Source organism: Panthera tigris, chromosome A1 (genome assembly GCF_018350195.1).
Source record: "Panthera tigris isolate Pti1 chromosome A1, P.tigris_Pti1_mat1.1, whole genome shotgun sequence".
In the NCBI taxonomy this organism is placed as follows: Eukaryota; Metazoa; Chordata; class Mammalia; order Carnivora; family Felidae; genus Panthera; species Panthera tigris.
In genome coordinates this window covers 190778484-190792140 of record NC_056660.1, presented here as the reverse complement: position 1 = coordinate 190792140, position 13657 = coordinate 190778484, and the positions used below count along the sequence as shown (strand labels likewise).

The 13657-nt window shown below is 47.5% G+C and overlaps 1 protein-coding gene across 1 annotated transcript in view; it reads left to right on the top strand.

The window, feature by feature from the left end:
* The first annotated feature begins 2980 nt into the window (after positions 1-2980).
* Positions 2981-13657, top strand: part of SGCD (sarcoglycan delta) — a 931341-nt gene continuing 920664 nt past the window's right edge. The window contains exon 1 of the mRNA XM_042993762.1: positions 2981-3040. The gene's annotated coding sequence lies outside the window, so the exon portion shown is untranslated. The remainder of the gene's footprint in view (positions 3041-13657) is intronic.

Here is a 13657-nt window from a genome sequence, read left to right as displayed (position 1 = left end):
GAAATAAATTGAATAGAAAATATTGAAGTGAACTGTACATTAAAGATATGTGTTGTTTTATGAAACATTTATTTAAATTATAAGTAAGTGTGTGTGTGCGTGTGTGTGTGTCGCTGTGGTGTAATATATGGCTTTTGAAAAAACATGCATCACACTCAAAAGTTTGAAGAACACTAGCTTAGGAGAGGAACAGATAGAGAAAGGAATCTTAATGTATCAGCTAGGAATCTTAAGACAAAGATTCTGATTGATTGGGAATCAGAGGGTGGGACCTCCGATTCTGTGCCTGGTAAGCCTGAGATGCTGCTGGTGCTGGTCCACATCGTGGGTTGCTGCACAGAGAAACTATTTCCACTGGAAGAACCCGAGGAGGCCCTTGAAGTCATTCATTTGTGACTTCAAGAGCCTCCAAGGAATAAAAGAAAACACGATTTCCCCTTCCCTTTCTGGTTTTCTGTTTTGGTTGATAGAAATCCTAACTTAGCCCATTCTTCTCTAAAGGCTGTTGCTGTCCAGCTCCCCAGTGTTGAATGTTAAAACCAAGGGACCAGATAAGCTTCAGATCAGTTTCAGTACTGTGAAAAGCTCCACTTCAGTCTCTGAGGGTTGGCGCCCAGTTTTCCATTGTATCTCAAACACATGCCCCTTTCCATACAGTGTCCCCTGCAATTAACAGCAGAGTACTTCCTATAAAGGAGGCTTAAAAGAACAGAGTTAGGAAGTTTCATTGATTTCAGCTTTACCTGCCACCACATTTCATCAGGCTTCTACCACTTGCATCTGGATAGCTGCCTTGACCTCCTAATGGTTCTCTCTGCCTGCAATTCCTTCGCTTTCCACCTGCCCCCCCACTCCGTCTCCTTCCTCCTCCCTCATCTCTTCCCCCCCCACTTTTTTTTTTTATCCATTCTGTACAGGACGTATAGATTATCATAAAATGAAGCTCTCATTTTCTTTTACTGCTTAAAACCCTTCAGTGGCTCCCATCACCCAGGCAAGCTCTCTGCTCCTGCCAAACTTGTTTGCTGCTCTTGTAACACGTCCTTCTTCATCTTTCATTGTGACCTCTCTCCCTCCCCTTGCATGGTCTGGCTTTTCCAGATATCTGAATCCTGCCTACTGTTTAGGGTTTAGCTTAAATCCCAACACTTTTACGACGCCTTTTTTTTTTTTTTTTTTGGAAACCCAGAGGAAACAAACGTCTCCCCCTTTTTGCTGATGTCTCCTCACAATACTGCTGAGTATAATCTGTGTCCTGGTGTGTGGCAGAGAAAGCACTGGTTTGCCAGTAGAAGACCAGACTAACCAAATTGGATTATGTGTGACCTTGAACAAGCCATTTGTCTTTTCTGAGCTTCAATGTTTCCGCTTAAATAATGACAAGATTGGAGACAAAGATCTCTAAGTAACTGCACATGTGCCCAATAATAGGTGCATTTTGCTAGTTTTTGTTTCCCTAGAGATCTATTTTGTAACTTTATAAAAAAATAATCACGTTTCTTGTTAATATCAAATTATTTATTACATATCTTTTGAAGTGTCTTCTAATTTAAAATTTCTCACAGGTATTGTTTTGTCTTTCTTACTCCAATGAGGAAGGAGCCTCATTTTCTGGTTGGAGCCAGGAGGCCCAGGGAGGGCCTGCTAAAGGGCGCGCAGAACAGAGAACACAACTTGAAACCCGGGAGGGCCTGACGATTCAGGACACTGCCCGGGCATCACTCAAAGTGAGTGCTCAGTAATTATTTGTCACTTGATTGGAGGTTGTCAGGCCCATCTTGCAAGACAACTCCTTTCTCCCGGGAAGGAGGAGCCCCTTGGAGTCTGTTGGTTAACGGGAAAAGTGCTCACTCTGGGAGGAAGGCGGGGCCAGCCGGAACAAGCTCTCTCTGGGAACCCGCATATTCCCTCACTCGGTGTTTCCGAACCCTATTCTTCTCCCCGGAGAGGTGAGGGGGTTCAAGGATACTTGGAACCCGTCCCTTTGGTGGAGACACGTAGCCGCCTCCGGCCGCGGCTCCCGGCTGATCCTGCGGAGTGGAGCGCCCCCCCCCCCCCACCTCCCGCCCCGGGTTTAGCTCAGGCTCCCTCCGTTCTGCAAACGGAGGGGGGAGCTGGGGGAACCTTGCACACCAGTCTTCCCGGAGCTGCAGACCAGAAGCCCTGCGCCCCAGGGAGCCTCTCGGCGGCTTCCCCTCCGCTGCGCGGGTGTGCAGGCTCTCCCCGCCACCCCCACCCGCGGCTCGCCCCAGCTCCCTCCCTCCAGCCCGGCCGGCCGGAGCGCGCACACCGGGGCCCCGGCACGTGGGCGCGCGGGAGGCGGCGGCCGCTGCTGCCGCTGCCGGAGCCCAAGCCCGAGCCCGAGCCCGAGCCCTAGCCGGCGAGATCGCCCTCCATGCTGCGGGCTCTGCGGTCGCCTTCCACTCAGCCTCTGGCCCAAGCCCAGCCCCGCGAGCCCTGCGAGCTGGTGAAACAGCGGAGGGGAGGAGGACTCGGGCAGGAGGAGGGGCGCGGCGGGCTGGGGCGAGCCGGGCTCTGAGCTAGGGGCGCCCGCAACCGGGAGGAGGCAGCCCGGCTCTCTCGCTCGCTCTGTGCTCCAGCCGCTGCTGGGGGTTCCAGGCGGTGCGATGCCGCTGTGCTCCTTCTAGGCGGCGGCCAGCGGAGGCTTCCTGCAGCCTCACGGCCCACGCCTGCCCCCATTCCACCGGCGAGTCCCTTGTCTATCCCAGAGGACGCGCCCGGCCGCTCGAGCCGAAGCGAGCGCGAAGTCCGAAGTCCACCCTCAGCGCCGCCAACTTCCCCGGGAGCCCCTCTCCCCACTGCAGCCTGCGCCAGCCCTGGGAGCGATGCGCCCCCAGCCGGGCGGCGCGCCCTCTGCCAACTCGCCACCCATGGGATCGACTGCCCTCGGCTGCCCCGCTTGGAGCGCGTAGCCTTCGCCGCGTGGCCCGGGAGACGAGCGAGACACCCAGGCGTTCCACGGATTCCACGCGCGTCAGTCTGTTGGGGTCCCCTGCGGGGGCAGCGTTCATACCCAGGGGTGAGTAGCCCGTTCGTGGCGGCGAACCTTTCCCCCCAGCTAGTTGCTTGCAGGGAAGGCAGGGAGACACCAGAAAGTTGAGCCCCTTTGCACCTATCCTGGGATTTGGCTGCGAAACCCAACATTGTTTCCCCCAATCCTATTGCCTTCGGGGTTTCCCCGAATGCCTTCATTTCTGAACCGAGGAAGGAGACCCCTTCCGGTTCCCTAGGAGCAAGGGGGCTCCCTAGAGCAGGCCACGGACTGTTCCCCCTCGATGTGCCATTTGGGGCTTTTCTGCCGCCCGCGCATTAAGCAGACACCCAGCTAAGCGCTTGGAGATCCGCTGCCGCCTGGGCGCGCTCGGAGATCACGGGCAACCCGGGCCCCTAGGGGAGGCTCAGCGCGCTTCATTAAAGAGTAGTGACTGATGGAATATTAAGGAAGTGTGTATGTGTGTGATTGGGAGCAGGAAAGATAGCCATAGGAGGAGGGCGCAAGTGAATTTTTCTGTTGCTGATGGATTGGGTACCTTGGAAGCCCTGCTCCTCAGTGCGGGTTTGAGGGCGCAAGATCTAGGGCGGCCGGACAGAGTCCAACAGGTGGCCTGCACGGGCTTCCTGTGGCCAGGCACGCGGGAAGGGAACCGCAACTGAACCGCATCCAGGGGCGCATCTGAACATGGGTAAGGAAATGCGCTCTGCTCTCAGGCCCGATTTGGGCTGAGTGTGTGAGGCATCCAAATGCCTCCTGTCGGAAAACAGCGGCCTCATTGTGTGCCTGACTGAGGTTTCAACTTGCAGGCAACTGAGGGGCCATTCAGCTGGGGCGACGCGGACTTGGCTGGTCCTCGGACGCGAGCCCCTGCCTTCTGCGGTCCCTGGTGGCGGGTATTCCCGCTCCCTTGGCTGGGCAGCGGGCCAAACCTCAGCATTTTGCCCCTCTATACTCCACCAAGGGGAGGGGGGAGTTGCGGGAGCATTAGGAGCCATGGCCTGAGTTTATTCTTCTTTACCGGCCTGGCCTCCTACACTTTCATCCTAAGACCCAGGGAGAGGGCTCAGGGTGGGGGAAAGCGCGTGTACAGGTGATGGGCGCGGATTAGCGTGCGGACCCGTCGAGTTTGAGAGCTGCACCGGAAGAAACTAGGAACGAAGTTCTGCCCCTGCTGACGGAGATTCACATTGAGAGAGGCTGTGGTTCAGCCTTGAAAAAAGTTTCTTCTGAACTCACCATCCTCTGGTGTTTTCCAGTATGCAAAATACTCTGGGTCCTGATAGCAGCGGCACTCCAGAGGAACATCTTCTGGAGCCTGCTGTGCAACTTCTCTGTCCCTCAATTTGCCTAACTGCAGATCCGGAAAGTTACCCCTGCTCCTGGCAGGAGCTCTGGTATGTCTATAAAAGAGGTGCTTAGAGATGGGTTAGGGTTGGTAGATGGAGGGGCAGCTGGGGGGTTGTAGGGGGTTGTAGCGTGGTCTGGAGGCTACATGCAAAGCGGACACACAATTTTTATTTAGAGTTTGTGTTTTGAGGAGGTTAGTGGGCTCTGAGAAGACTGATAGAAATTTTAAGAGGCTGAAGCTTTCCCAACCACCCCCTTGGCACCCCCACTGCACTGCCTGCCCTCGTGTGTATCTTGGAAATGGAGTGATAGACAAACCAAACTGCAGAAGAACCCTCCACTGCTAGGCTTGGCCCTGTGACTTCCCGTGCGGGAGACACTCCAGGTACTAGAGCCGTCGGGCCCTCCTGTTTCTACTCCATAGTTGCTGCTGCATCTTCCCGGCCCAGATTTCCTTTCTATTCCTTTGAAGGACCCTCCTCAGTGGGGGTCTCTGGCAGCAGATATCCAAGAACTTGTAAGTAGACCTAACCTCTTATAGAGGGCGCTGGCTGACTTAGCATGGGGCACAGAAGTGTGCCTGCCCAGAAGTGTGCCCCCTGGAGGCTCCTTGGTGAGAGGGGAGCCAAGAGCCAGGCATCAAGTGGAGGAAGGGGCAATGAGGTATTGTGTGTGATAGATAGACAGGGAGAGGCCCACAGACAGAGGCACAACAGGAGGGGAATCAGAGAGAGACACACATATACCCCTGGGGCAAAACGAGAGAGAGAAAGAGGCAAAAGAGAGAAGGAAAACTGCAGGGTAGAGGGGGCAAACATAGGAGAGAGGAGTGGAAGGAAGGGAGAAAAAATAAATTTGAACAAAAGAGCCTGAGCACAGAAAGCATAAAGAGAAAGCAGTGGAAACAGGGGTGAAGTCAGTGGGGGAGGAAAGACAGGGTGGGAGAGCAGAGCAGAGGAAGGGGAAGGCAGAGGAAGTGGAGAGGCACTCACTGCTTGTATTTAATTTTTACAAACCATGCTGCCATTCTAAGGAAGTTGACATAATCCACATCCGTAAGTAGCCAGCCCTTGGCTAGTGTTTGTTTCTCTGGGGAGTTGTGAATTATGCACAAATTGGACACTTGCTTGGAACCCAGCTGCACTGGAGATGACAAGAATGTAAGAAGTTTAGATTCTTGGTAAATGCACAGATGCACAAGTTCATTTGCCTTCACTGTGTTGTTCCCCCCTCCCCCCGCCCGGGTAAACACAGGACTGGAGAATTAGGGGGAGGATTTTTTTCATCAACTATATTTGCCAGTGATCCTCCAACTCCTGTGTAGCTCGTGAGAAAAACAGATTGCTGGACCCACCCTCTTGGGAGTCTGATCCAGTAGGGACAGGAATAGGCTTCTTTAATGACTGCCCGGTTGGTTCTACAGCACATCAGCCCTGAACCACACTTTGATAAACATGGTATAGATTGTATAATGCCTTTCTCAAATTTGTTCCCACGTTTCCTCTTAAGAGGTGTGACTTAATGCCCTCCCTCCAATATCCCACCCTTTCCCAAAAAGCTCATTTCCTTTGAATTTCTCTTGATAAAAGGACAAGACCAAGGATTGTGCAGCCAGGGTTACCTTTACCTGAACCTCATTAATCACAGTAGCTCCAGGGGACAGCAGGAAGCTCTTCTGGCTGACCTTGGCAGGGGTATCCACAACTAACAGCTATTGAGCACTCAGCAGGGCACTGTCCTGGGCACTCTTCATGCACTGCCTATTTCACACAAAACTATTTAATCACAAAAAACTATGCCGTAAGTGCTGTTTTTTTTTTTATCATCAGTATTTAAAAAAAAATCTTTTTTAATGTTTGTTTATTTTTGAGACAGAAAGAGACAGAGCATGAGCAGAGGAGGAGTAGAGAGAGAGAGGGAGACACAGAATCCGAAGCAGCCTCCAGGCTCTGAGCTGTCAGCATGGGGCTGTAACTCACAAGCTGTGAGATCATGACCTGAGCCGAAGTCGGGAGCTTAACCGACTGAGCCACCCAGGTGCCCCTATCATTGGCATTTTATACTTACAGTTGAGGAAACCGAGAGTTAGAAATTATATTACTTGTCCTGGAGAAATGATAGAAGTTGTCCGGCAACTGGAGAGCAGCAGTGCTGAAATGGGGACCAAGGTTCGGTACCTTGAGGGTCTAAGGTCCTAATTATGCTCCGTGGTGGCCCCTAACCCCTACACTATGTTCGAGACTGATGGAGCGAGAGATCCTTGGAGATCTTTCCCACGGACTCTCTCTCCCCCGCCTTATCAATTGAGGGAAAGGAGAAGTGGCTGAAAAAACAAAGAAGTGACTTCCCAGAGATCCCACACCCAGGAGGTACCAGAACTGGGACTAGCACCCTGATAGCTTGAGTCTCAGTCCAGCCTTTTCCCCATCAGACCAGTGCTCATTGCACCTGGCTGATCATCAAGGTCACATGAGCATCTCAATCGGAACTCAAGCTCTTGGAACCCAACAGAGGCTTACTGAATCCAAACCTTGGGGCAAAGAGCCCATTTCATCGGTGCCCCAAGTCTGCATCTGCACATTACCATTTGCCCCAGTTATTCCGTAGCTCCTGGATTCTGACTTTCAAATGGCTTCAAGAGCTCTCCAAGTCCCTCCCCCTTCCAGCAAAGCGGACACACAAAAAGTAGTATCCTCTGTGTGTTCTGCAGCTCTTGCTAATGTTCCATGGGTAAGGAAACAAGCTGGTCAACCCAGAGGCAACTTTGAAAGCTCTTTGAGAGGTATAGCAATCACATTGATGTTTGTTACACTTGGTTTTTCTTGTGCCAAGTCGGAAACCATTTAAGGAAACATCAAATGCTCCTTCAATGCATCAGTGTCGGTATTTGTACTAATACTTGACACAAAATGACACCATGAGCCAGGCCAATGTGCTGCTGTGTCAAAAAGTGTCAAGCTCCGTCTCCCAATTTAGTGGATCTAGCTGTGGTGTAAGAAAAACCCCTTTCCTCCTCTTCATTATTACGCTTTTGACTGCCTCAGACTATGTCAGTGTCTCCTGCAGGTGAAAAGGAGCCATCACACACACTGTGTCTCTTTCTGGCCCACTTAAATTGTTTTCTCAGTGACCTCAACATCTTTTCCCTTCCATTTCATTGAAAAGTGGCCAAAGGGGCCAGACATCTTGTCCAGCAAACTGTTTTGTCATCTTTCCCTTTTCAGATCCAGATTTATCCTCTGGATCTGTTGCTTTTAACCCTGACCTCTTATTGAAGAATCCTAATGGAGACTCAGGTGGCTTTGATAAGCAATTGTCTGATAACATGTGTTTTAAATAATGGCAGGCAGGCGTTTGAATAGAACACAGACCAAGGAATATACAGGTAGTTACTGTGTCTTTAATACACTGGGAATGTTTTGTCATTTCAGTGGTGAAAACCTACTTTTCTGGCATGGCTGGCAACGGAGAAGTAGAAGGTAGAAACGCCGTTAGTGGTTAAGACTGGGGCTTAGAATGCAGACAACTAGGGATTAAGGCTTGCCTCCAACTTGCTGGCTGTCGTGACCTCCATCGGCTTATAGAATTTCCCTAAGCCTCTGTTTCTTCCCCTGGACATTGAAGACAGTAACGGGATGCTCCTTCTGTGCATGCTGCTAGGACTTATCTTCGTCAGGGACTGAAGTGTTGAGCGCAGCATCTGGCATGTGGTAAGGACTCATCTATTAGGTGGTACTTGTTAAACATTTGTCCTGTGCCAGGCTCCATTTAACTGTGGATGAAACTGACAGCACAGAGGTTAAGCAACTTGCCCATGTCACCCAGATCCTGAGTAACAGACGGAGACTTGAAATCCAGATCTGTCCTTTTAAACTTCCCCGGAGTCTTACTGTTACATTGGTTTGAGTCCCTGTTGTTTTCTTACATGTTAAGAAATGATGCTGTGTATGCAACATATTCTGGTTTGTATTTTAATTAAATCCATTACATAGAACATGATGTAGAACAGTTCTAGGTGGGGATCTTTTGAATTGGGGGGGATAACTTTTAGGTAGTTACTTTACCTCCCCAAATTTTCTTGTGCTTTTCCAGGAATTGGTACGAGTTTCATGGATTAGTAAGAGTTCCCTGACTCCTCAACGGCTGGGTTACGAGTCTTTATAATGTGTTCCTCTACTTAAACTGTAGTGTATGTACATTTCTCTTTACTTTTCTCTATATGCTACTTAGTCTATGTATAGGCTTCTTGAGTTCAGGAATCTTGTCTTAATTGAAGTTGTATCTACAGGGGCCAGGACAGTACATGACATACAGAAAACTCACACAATACTTTTGAATGATCAATTGTAACTTCGAGCTAATTCTTGGTGGCCCAGAAAAAGTGACCATTGTGTTTAAACTCTAAAAGACAAACATCCAACCACTGGAACTGCAAACCATAAAGTAGAATATGTTCCCAGAGGCAGCAGTTCTTCAGATAGAAGGAGTGTAATGGTATCAGAGTTGTTGATTAACTATGTTGGTAGCTCTGGGCAAGTTCCATTGTGATGTTGCTGAAGATATAATTAGAAGGGACATTCTGATATATAAGTTAACGTGATTTTATCTGTACAGTTAATTAGCTGCTCAGAAAAACACTTTTGTTTCTCAGCCCAAAAGTTTGAAAAATAGACTTCTGGGGTTAGAACCAAAGATAGAGATAATCTAGTTCTACCAGCTTGTAGGAGAGAAAACTGAGGCCTGGAGAAGGAAAGGACTTTTCTGAGGTTATCCAGCAAATAGGTGCTAGAGCCATCGTGAGCTCCAGAGGCTTCTGGTTGCTAGCTCAGGACTCTTAATGCATAGCTGAGAGTCGTTAACACATCTGTGGTAAGCTACTTGTTTGCTTCGAAGGCATTCTTGCAAGCCGTCTGCACAGACACAGCCTGGCCTCTGCAGAATTCCAAGATCAAGCCCATGCTGGAAAGGAGGAAAGCAAGATTGAGGTAGTGTGTAGCTAGGACAAACCCCAAGTTTCAGAGAAGTTTGCAGGAGAGCATGGTAGCAGGCCCTGTGTTGCCAAGGTCATATGGGCTTCTGGGATTCCCAGTCTGCTTTTCAAACAAGGAAATGAGGCTTGACAGGGATCTTCCTCTGATGTTCAAACATAATATTTCAGGGAGATTTAAGGATATGTGGAAGTGCATTGCCAAACCCCTGGCTGAGGGTTGCTGGCAAAATAGTGGTTCAGATAAGGCTCCTCTTTCTTCTTGACTGTTTTTTTTTTTTTTTTTTTTTTTAAATGTGGGATGTAGTCACCTTAGGACCTCTGTGTCTCCCTCCAGGATGCTTTGGTGTCTGACTAAATGGACCAGCCTAAATACATCCACAGGCACAGAAGTGTGGGCAGTTACTCTGACATTGTTAACACACAGATCTTTATCACATGGTGTCAATATCATGGAGACAGTAAGACACAGATCATTGGTGCGATGTATTGTGGATGATCTTTTGGAAACATTATAATCAGTGCTGACAAGGCAGCAGAAATCTCTCAACAGAGCACCTTCCCCGCATCCCAAAGTGTTTGCCCAAGCCAACCAAAAGTAACAAAATTGTGATTATTCAAGGAGAGAAGGTCGTCGTTAAGAATTCTCTTTCCTCTCAACCGCAATCAGTCTGAGATGATTGGTGCTATTTATGATTTGGTCTTCAAGGACTGGGTGCAAGGGAGAGGCATCTTTCTTTGTATCCCTACCACCAGAATGAATTACTCTCTTCCCTACCTTGTCTGGATTCCTAAAGTCCCTCCATGAAGGAGTAATTCCTATGGTATTTGTCTTTCTCTGACTGATTTCATTTAGCATAGTACACTCTAGTTCCATCCACGTCATTGCAAATGGTACGATTTCACTACCATATGATTTTACTCATGTGGAATTTAGGGAACACAACAGATGAACATAGGGGAAGAGAAGGGAAGGAAAAATAAAATAACCTAGAGGGTGGTAAGCCATAAGAGACTATTAATTACAGAGGGCAAACTGATATTGCTGGAGGGAAGGTGGGTGGGAGATGTGCTAAATGGGTGATGGGCATTAAGGAGGGCACTTGTTGTGATGAGCATGGGGTGTTATATGAAAGTGTCGAATCACTAGATTCTACTCCTGAAATGAATGCTACACTCTATGTTAACCAACTTGGATTTAAATACAATCTTGGAAGAAAAAAAAAGTAATTACTTTGGGATTCAAATAATTTGGAATATTTTGTGGTCCTCTATTAAAATGTAAAACTTTTTGAGCAGGATATCATTTAGTTACTTCATCCGTTTAGACCTACTATCTCATCCATATGTCTGACCCTACTGGAGGCATTTTGATAGCCATTAAGGATAAACTCGATCATCACTACCACCACCACCTGTTACTATGGCTTCTAATTCCACTATTACTCTTGCCATTTATTGAGGTCCTACTATGTACTGAGGTGGTCCTAAGTTCCTTCCATGTTTTGTTTTTTTTTTTTTCTCATTTCATATGCCCAGTAGCCCAGTGTTGTAGTTACAGGTACGGGACTCGCGATGTTACCATAGATTGACAAATATACCCCCAAATTGGGCAGGAGCTGCCTAGAATTGTAAGAAAGAAAGTAGTAGTCTGAGCAGGAAAATATTGGGGAGCAGCAATGCAAAAGGGCAGGAGGGAACGTGATCTCTTCCTATTCCCGGGCCTCACGGGGATCCCTATTCCCGTCTCCAAGTGGGATCTTCAGAGAAAGCTAAGGAAGCTGACACTTGAAAGGTTAATGTGCACCAAATCGTCACCACTGACAGTGTAGAACAGGGCTTTGAACCCAGGCTTTTCTTAGGTTCGAAGTTCACTAGGTCATACTGTCTCCAGTTGACTTAGAAAATTCCTAGCTTGAAAGGAGCTTAGAGAATATCTGTCTTGTCCTGTGGCTTTCAAATGACTATAATGTACATGAAGAAACGTTTTACATCCTTATCTAGTATATAGCCACACACAACGGACACAGAGGTTTTTTAAAAAAAAAAATAACACTTACCTTGACTGTGTTTATTTTGTGGTATTTCCTGTTCTATTACTGTGCACATATCCACATACAGATATACTCACAAATATACACAAAACAAAAGTTTCAAAAAATGATACTTACCCTTAACATGGGTGATATACTCTGATGCTTACCATTCTATTCTAGTTAATTTTTTAAAAAAAAATTTGCTGTGACCCATAAAATTGATTTCACAACTAATGGTGTGAAACCCACTATCTGAAAACTGCTTACCTAATCAGCCACTATAGATTTTTAGAGGTGGAGAAAGTGAGGCCCGGGGAAGGATAACCATTTTCCCTGGTCCAAGGTACCATGACAAGCTAGTACAGAGCCAGTGTTAGACCTGGTCTCCCGGTGCCCACTCACACCTATGAGTAAAGGCATCTTTGATTGTGGATGCTGGACCATAATTTAGCATCAGTCTGATAGTGGATTTTTGTCATTGATTGCTCATGATATCTGCCTTCTGACTTAGCCTTGACTCACTCCCTTCGTATAGAGACTTTTTATGAGATTTGAGTGACAGTTGATCTGTGATGCATGAGTTTGGTGGTGGGTGTTTGTGGCTTAAAAGGTCTTTGGAGAGGCAGAGCTGGTGGTGGCTCCTCCGTGGACCTCCACAGACATATTGATCATATGATTAAGGCTATGATATTGGAGGATGGAAGAAGCATTAATGCCACCTAAGAGGTCCTCTCTCCCTATACCCCTCTCTCTCTGGCCACTCCCCCTTCTCAACTCAGAGGCCATTACTCTTAGGTTTAAAGACATTAATACGAAGAGCTTATGAGAGCCTGGCTTTGCCATTCTTGGTGTACAAAGAACTCTTTCTGGAAGCTCTGATGAGTCCTGGGATGGGGGGCAGACCTTTTAAAAAATGGTAAGTTTTAACTTAACACTGTGTGCAAATGGTAAAATGCTAACCGATACAAATTGGCAAAAAGGAAGCATTCTCCCATTTCTGATCCCAAGTCCTCAGTTCCCTCTTTCTTGGTACAACCATGATTCTAGTGTGTTCTGCATTTTCCCTACTACATCTGGGGACAATATGCACATGATTTTCCTCTTTCATGTGAATGACAGCCTAAAACAGACCTTGTTTTTTAAAATTTAAATGGTACATCTTGGTGAATGTTGACATATGTTTGTATTGAGCTGCCTTTTTATTTTTCTGAGCTGTATAATGGATGTGCTGGGATTTATTTAGCTGTGGTCAACTGTAGTGATAAAGGGCCTAAAGTCTGGAGTGAACCTGCTTGTGTGTGGCGGGGGGGGGGGCAGGGGGCAGGGAGTGAAGCCAGGGAAGGCCCCAGTGAATTGAGCTGAATTTGCACATGTTTTTAAGAAACGATGGGGCACCTGGGTGGCTCAGTTGGTTAAGCATCCAACTCTTCATCTGGGTTGAGATTGTGATCTCATGAATTCTGAGATCAAGCCCTGCATTGGGCTCTGTGCTGACCGCATGGAGCCTGCTTGGGATTCTCTCTCTCTCTCTCTCTCTCTCTCTCTCTCTCTCTGTCTGTCTCTCTCTCTCTGCCTCTCCCCTGCTCTCTCTCTCTTAAAACAAAAGAAAAAGTTTTCACTATTGTATGAACTTTTTTAACACCATGAAACTATGGACAATTATTTGTTGAGGATATTGGCATCCTCTTGTTGAGGATTTGTCTCTGGGATCCTGGGAAGATAGCAGATAAAGACAGACAGTGCTTCTAGTCCTTGATGAATCTGTAAATGGCATTTACTTACTCAAAACAGGTGGAGAATGATAAACAATTGTGTGTTATTGAGACGTAAGCCAGATGTTATCTAGGAGTTATCTGCTAAAAGAACCTTCCAAGCAGAGGGAGAGTGAGTACACAGGCCCTAAGGAGGGATTGTGAGTTTCACAAAAGAGAACCTGCAAGGAAGCTAGTGGTACTTGAAGTAGAAACTATAGTAGTTCATCTCGGTTCCTAGGAAAGAGGTGCATTAGGCCAGTGGATAGGTGTGCTGCACCAATAGAAAATGTTCCAACTAGGGTTCTCTAGAAGGTTTGAAGAAGGCTCTACATGGCGATTTCTCAATTATAAGAAAATAGATTTTCCTATCTATGAATATATTAGAGTTCAGGAGTTTTCAGTGAAACTCTTGCCTATAGTTCTGGCGAGTTCGAAGGAAACAGCAAAGGACCCAGTAAATGTTCAATGAAGGAACATACACTTGAATAAATGAATGAATCAGAAAGCAAACTCACTA